The 6,913-nt window shown below is 39.2% G+C and overlaps 1 pseudogene; it reads right to left on the bottom strand.

The window, feature by feature from the left end:
- Window positions 1-491: 491 nt before the first annotated feature.
- LOC102924673 (26S proteasome non-ATPase regulatory subunit 14 pseudogene) lies at window positions 492-6,698 on the bottom strand (annotated as a pseudogene).
- Between the last annotated feature and the right edge of the window lie 215 nt (window positions 6,699-6,913).

Genomic DNA, 6,913 nt, shown 5'->3' with positions numbered 1-6,913 from the left:
TTAGTGGGCTTCTGCAATGTCTTTTGGTATCTACTGTGTGTGAGCCATTGTGTTGGCACAATAAGAAACACTGCATGTTGTCACTGAAAGAACAGGTCCAAATATATTAAAGAACATTATAATCTGTTCAAATTAATGAGATCCTTCAAGGTGGCTTGAGAAAAAATACAAAATTGCTCAAATACTTATTTTTTATTGTAAATGTATTTTATTTTTTAATCAATAGTCAAAATTTACTTTTTTTTTCCAAATGGGATCTTAGAAAAATTCATTCTCTTTGATGTATTCTTACACAGCTTTGGAATCTTCGAAACCCTGACTAAAGAAACAGGAGTAACTTTGTAACTGAGACCAGAGGTGTCACCCTGCTGAAATGATACACATGTCTTATACTTCACCAAATATACCTTTAGAGTTCCTTTGACTGTGAACTTTAGGAACAATGGAAGAATAGACACCAAAATGTATTGCTGACAGCTTTCTGTGTTGCTTTATTTAAATGCAACAGTATGCAACATTGCTGCAAAACACTAGACAATATTTGAAATCATAAGTACATCCACATTTTCTTCCACATAGTGTTTGGGATCCTGCTTGCTAACATTGCTTATTACCAGTCATCGGGGTGTCATGTTTTCTTCTACAGCCTTATTGTAATTCTTGGTTAATTCTAACATCTCTTTTGGCACTGACTTACTTTGTTTACAATGTTCACTGTAATTCTGAGGTGTCAATCATTCCACTCAACTCTTCTTAGGCAAATTTAATATCTTCTGTTTCGGCTCATTTTTACTGAAAATGAACAGTAATAGAGTAATGGTTTCTATTTATGAATTAATTGAATTATTAGTGCCTGGATAGATAGTTTGTTTCATTGACCCACATTTAAAGTTGTCTTGGTTCATGTTTTAAGGCCATTGTCATGTTAGAACCGGTCAATCTGAAGGCATTGATAACAACTTTGCCTTTTAACTCTGGGATCGACAACCTGCCACAGCTCTTTCTAGAAGTGTCAGAGCTCTGCTGAGTGTTGAAACCCACACCAAGTGCCAACAACCAAAGCCAGGGTGACTATATACCAACTAGCAACCATCTCCGAATCCCTCTTTGTTTTAGCATATCTGACATTTTGGTTTGGAACACTGGATCAATAGCTTCGCCACTGACACTGTTCCTGACTGTGGCAGAGCCAACACATCAGTCACTCTGATGGTGTAATCATCAACAAATTCCCGAAGAGTTAGACCCATAACTTCCATTGGAACCCTAGCATGACCATGTTGTAATTTCTTTAGCAATGTCAAGGAAGATATACAAACTTGTTCTGCTGTGTCTCTGTGGATGACCCTGGCCCAATGCGGGTATTGATCAGCTATGTCCTTGGCAGGAGGCTCTGGCTCAGTGCAGGCATACTTCCTCCATATCTAAGGAGTTTCTCCACATATTTACCTGCAACTATAACCCTTCTATTGTTGAGCTTCAATTTGTTGAATTTAAATTTTTAAAAAAATAACTTAGACTCCTGATAATTATGGCAGGTATAATTTTTCCTTAGTATTTTTTTTCTTTATCCCCTGGCTTTCCAACAACACATGTTTCAGGACAGCAGCTCACATTCAACGAGGATCTGCTTAGAGAATATACCACGAGTCAGCCTGAGTCTACCCAAAAGAGTCACCCATCTGCACATATTCCGAAAATACTACGTTTTAAAGTATCTGAAAAGTTAGTTCATAAGTTATGCTAAATTACCTTCGTAATTTTCTTCCTGTCTTATTTAATTTTGGATGCCAATGTTACTATTCGTGACAACCACAATCAAGCTTTTTGTGGCCAGTCTCTTTCACAGAACATATCGTTTAGCAGTAGAGACTTACTTCTCCCATCTTTGTGTTCTTTAACAGTATCTGGTGCTCAATAAGCAAGGAACACCCTTAAAATAGCTAAGTGAGTGAGCAAGAAGATAAAGACATCATGGCTGAGAACGTGTTACACAAACACTAAAGGCCCAGAACTCCAGTGCTCAAAAAGAAGCGGCTGCAGAGTTCAAAAGCTGCTTCTCTTTTCAGATTTGGATGTAACTGTGATTTTGAAATATGTGGTTGCCTGAAGATCACATTTCCTGCAGTTTATGGTCACTTTTTAAAAAGAGTGACATTTGTTGCAGTTGGCTCACACAGGAGAGGTGGGGAGGTTCTTGCAAAGTTGCTGGCACTGTAATTTCTGGGCTGGGTTGGGGAGTGAAGTTTTGTTAATTGATTTCTGCCCTATTCTATCCTATCAGGGAATGGCTAGGAAGTGGCACCTGTGAAACATTGTACAGAAGCAGCAGGATTTTGCACAGCCCAAGAGTCAGATGGGAAAGACCTGGGGTGCCACTCTGCTCCTTGACAAAGATGCTCAGGCTGAGTTCTGTCATCTGCCCATCTGATGGTGCCTGCTGGTCAGGGCTTTCCCACAGCTGGATAGAGCAGGGGAGGGACTAGGGGCATATGATCCTTCTTGCTTCAAGAATAATCTCATTAAAAATAAAAAGACAATCAATACATAGTAGCTAGTTTGTTATTTACTTGCCTCCCAGAGGAAATTAAAATTTTATGTATATATTTATTAAAAATACTTCACTTAATGTATAGAGATACAGTTTACATATTAAATAGCAGTATAATAAATAATTTGAGATAGCTTTAAACAAGAAAAAATGGGAAATATTTCAGGTTAGAAACTCCTTTAAATTTTAAATGAAAAAATTTTAGGAGACATAGTGAGACTTTGTCTCATATCTTTTTCAAGAAGTAATAACAAAAGGCAGCAATGTCCTGTGCTTCTGGTACTATTTCTGATGCCTTCCTTCTCATGTGAAATGATACATCTCATCTATCTCCTGCTGCTGCTTCTCCACTCCAGGGGGGAAATCAGAGGTGGCTATTTACTTAGTGATAGATTTGTGCTGTCAGTGTGAACACTACCCCTTGGTAAACACCATCCGTTGCTCTGCTGTCAGCAAGTGTACTGAAGACACATTTCTGAATCTCCTTAAAGAGATGCACTCTGCTGCACCCCTGAATGTTGCCTCCCTCCGTGATTCCACTGCCTTCACTCTTCCTCGTTGGAAATACCTCCTCTGCTTTCACTTCCACAAACTGGAGCTCTCCCTGTGACCTCTGAGTTATGTGGCACAGAACAGGAGATGTTAAAAAACACCATCTCTGGCAAGAAGAGCCATCGAACAGGAATGTGGCCTCTCTAGGTCTGAGTCAGCTCCAATGGTGCAAGTGGCTGCTACTTTCCATACACCACTGATGTGTGAGCAGGACCATCCTTTCCTCACTGAGGAGAGGTTCTGTGCAGGGCAAATCTCCTTTCTTTTGGGTTTGAAATCATAGTGATGGCAATGTACACAATTTTACTACTCTACACATTTTAGTATAGTTCAGTTCCTTATTATATTCATTTTATTGGGTCAACACCATAATGACATTTCCCATTTCCAGAAGATGTTTTTTTATCTTCCCCAAGTAAAACTGTACATATTGAAGTTTCCCTGATTCCATTTCCCTCCAAGTCTTCTATTATCTGTATTCTATATTTGATTTCTATGAACTTGATAGAACTAGGCCATTTGTATGAATGTCTATGTAATATTTGTTGTTTTATATAATGAAAACTTTCTCGCTTCCAAGAGTCACATAAAAAATAAATGAGCTATGTATCCTTGGCTTCCTCACCTATGGTTAGGATGTATAGGACTGTAGTCTGGGGGGACTGCACCATGAAATCTCATATATCACCTACGTCTTGTTTTCTAGCCTGCTTCCCCGATTTACTGAACTTTCTCTCTTCCAAAATGTTCCAATCAAGAGAAATGGAAAGTTTAGTGTCAAATTTTATTCATGGGCAGAGATCAGAAACAGGCCCATTAAAATCTTGACCCTTGGCAGAGACATTTATAGAAAAACGAAGTGGTTATACAATCCTTGCCAGACTAATATTTGTTAGCATAATATTGGTTAGAATAAATATGAAGAGTATGGGGAAAAAACTTCATTAGCCAAATGACTGGGTGAGTGCCTAGCTTGTAGCTGATTTTCTAGAGTAGGTTTTATTTTTTTCTTTCTGGTTTTTAGTTATTTGACATTTTCACTCTCTCTTACCCAAATTTTCCTTGATCCACAATCCTTCCCTTACTACCCAATGCCCCCTTCCCTCCATGCAGGTCAATTTGTGTTGCTTAAATAACTTCCACTGGAGCATGGTCAATTTATCAGTTTTCTCAGTATTTTATTCCTCTCTCAGCTAAATATTGTTAATACCTCCTTGGCTTTTGGTGGAATCATGTCCAACTCCTCTCTTCATGCTGGGATTTGTCTGGCTTAGGCTTGCTCAGGTCTTGTGGATGCTGCTACTACAGCAGTGAATTCCTGGGTGCAGCTACAATGTTGTATCAGAAGATAATCCTTCCTTGTAATCATGTTCTTGGTCTGATGATTGTAGTAGATATGGGTTTACCTTGTGGAATGTGACTTAAATAAATAAGATAGTGGTTGGTTATTCCCATAATGCTTGTGCCACTATTGTATCAGTGGGCAGTACGTGTATAGATATATTTTAGGAAGCTTCTACAGTAGTAGGTTTCCATATGACTTTTTTGAAAAGCCTTTAGTGGTATTTCTCTCTCATTTTCCCTCTTCTACCCTGACCTCCCTTCTCTCACCCCATTTTATCCCTTCTTGTTCCATAATTACTTTTTAACCCTTTATACCAGTGCATTCTATTTTCTCTCCTTTGAAAGCCCTTCCCCTGCAGGGGTCTATCTGACATTCACTGGCAGCAGAAAGATGGACCGTGGGAGGCAAGAAAGCGGTTTGGTGCATGACTCAGCAGTGAGTGTTGTTTCAAACTTTGGGAGTCTGACCCCGATTCGCTTATTTTATGCTTATTTAAATACAGCACAGTCAAGTGAAAACTGTTCCTGTGATGATTAATTCAATCACACATGTGTAATAGTGTGCCTAAATCTACTTGAGGAACAAAGTTATATGATGTGACTATACTGAACTCTTTGTAAAGTACATGTGACACCTTTCATTAAAAACAGGTTGCATAGACTGAGAAAAACAAGTCTGCAGAATGGGTCTGGAGAAGGATCTCTAGCCACACAGATTGTACAAAGGTCACCAGACTAGAAAATACATCTGCTTCGGCTTTTAGATGAAAAGCAGGTTTTGTATTCCTTCCCCTGAAGGAACAGTCCTGTGTGCTTAACATTCTAGGTTCCCCTAGTACAGTTGTTCTCAGCCTGTGTGTGGGTTGTGACTCCTTCAGGGGCTGAATGACCCTTTCACAGGGGTCACCTAAGACTGTTAGAAAACAAAGATTTTTACATTATGACTCATAATAGTAGTAAAATTACAGTTATGAAGTAGCAATACAAATAATTTTATGGTTGGGGTCACCATAACATGAAGAAATGTATTAAAGGGTCACAACATTAGGAAGGGTGAGAACCAGTGCCCTAGTGCATGTCTGTGTCCACAAAAGACCTCTGCACCCCCTACACTCTCCACGGGCTCTTAGTAATTTACTGACCTCTATAAATATTCCAAATGAAACACACATATCTGAAAGTTCAAAGCTAACATCTATAAAGGAGAGGAAACATGTGATATTTATCTTTCTGGGTCTGCTTTACCTCACTCTGGATGACTGTTTTTGTCTCCATCCATTTGCCTGCAAATTTTATAATTTTATTTTTCTTAATAGCTGAGTAATATTCCATTGTGTTAATGTACCATATTTTCATTATATGTTCATCAGTTTATACACATCTAGGCTGTTTCCATTTCCTGGCTATTGTGAACAGAGTAGCAATGACCATGGATCAGCAAGTATCTCTATAGTAGATTACAGAGTCATTTAGGCATATTCTCAGTAGTATAGATAAATCATGTAAATCCATTTTCAGTTCTTCGAGGAAACTTTGTACTGAACATAGCCCTTTTGCCTTATCTCTGTCTCTGGTCTGAGCTGACATAATGCTTGGAAAACATTTAAATGGATATGAATTCACCAGTAGCTCAAAAAATGCCCAAAGCAGAGTTGAACAAGGCAGCAGTGGTCAGCTTGAAGCCCTGGCAGGAAAAGTCAACTGGGCCTTGGCACTCTATGTAGATGAAAGAATTATGAGACTTTGGGGAGGATTAAGGCATAGCTTGATGTGGGACATAGTAAGTACTCAATAAATGTTCAATCTCTTTACTACTAGATCCTGAATACATCAGCTCCTTATTTATGGGCTCCTTTGTATAAGACATTACAATGTCTCAGATGCAAGACCATCACACCCCATCATGTCAATCTCACCTGTAGCTTAAGTGCACACTCTGGGGAGATGTTCACTCTGCTTTACTAATGCCCATGTTCTCATGCTATGCCCATGTTCTCAGTCCAGAGAAGTTTCTATTGGAATACCCTGTTCTTTAACTGTGGAATATACAGAACTTTGTGATTCTCAGTGGAGTACTGCACAGTGACGTCAACTGATGACACAACCTCCTGGTCTTATAATGTACACACTACTTTAGGATGGACACCCATTCCTGCATGTTCCCTACCTGTACAGACTCCAGCAGTCTCACTAGTATATTATCTGTAAGTTGAGAGTTCAGGGAGGTGATAATCTGCTGTAACATCGACATGGGGCTAAAGGAGAGGGTGCAAACGTCCCAGGGGAAGGTGGGTGCTCATGTTTGATAATCAAATGTTTGTTTCCTTCTTACATTTTCTGGAAGCTTTCATGAAACCTCCCCGACCTATCTGGGAAAGTCAGTTTTCCTCTTCAAAGACTTTACCTTTTCCAAGACAGTAGTTTTCACTGGTGGCTTAAGGCTTCTTCTGGATGAATGAGAATATG

This window comes from Peromyscus maniculatus, chromosome 5 (assembly GCF_049852395.1).
Source record: "Peromyscus maniculatus bairdii isolate BWxNUB_F1_BW_parent chromosome 5, HU_Pman_BW_mat_3.1, whole genome shotgun sequence".
In the NCBI taxonomy this organism is placed as follows: Eukaryota; Metazoa; Chordata; class Mammalia; order Rodentia; family Cricetidae; genus Peromyscus; species Peromyscus maniculatus.
The sequence above is the reverse complement of the archived record's forward strand: the minus strand, read 5'-3'. Positions and strand labels throughout refer to the sequence as shown.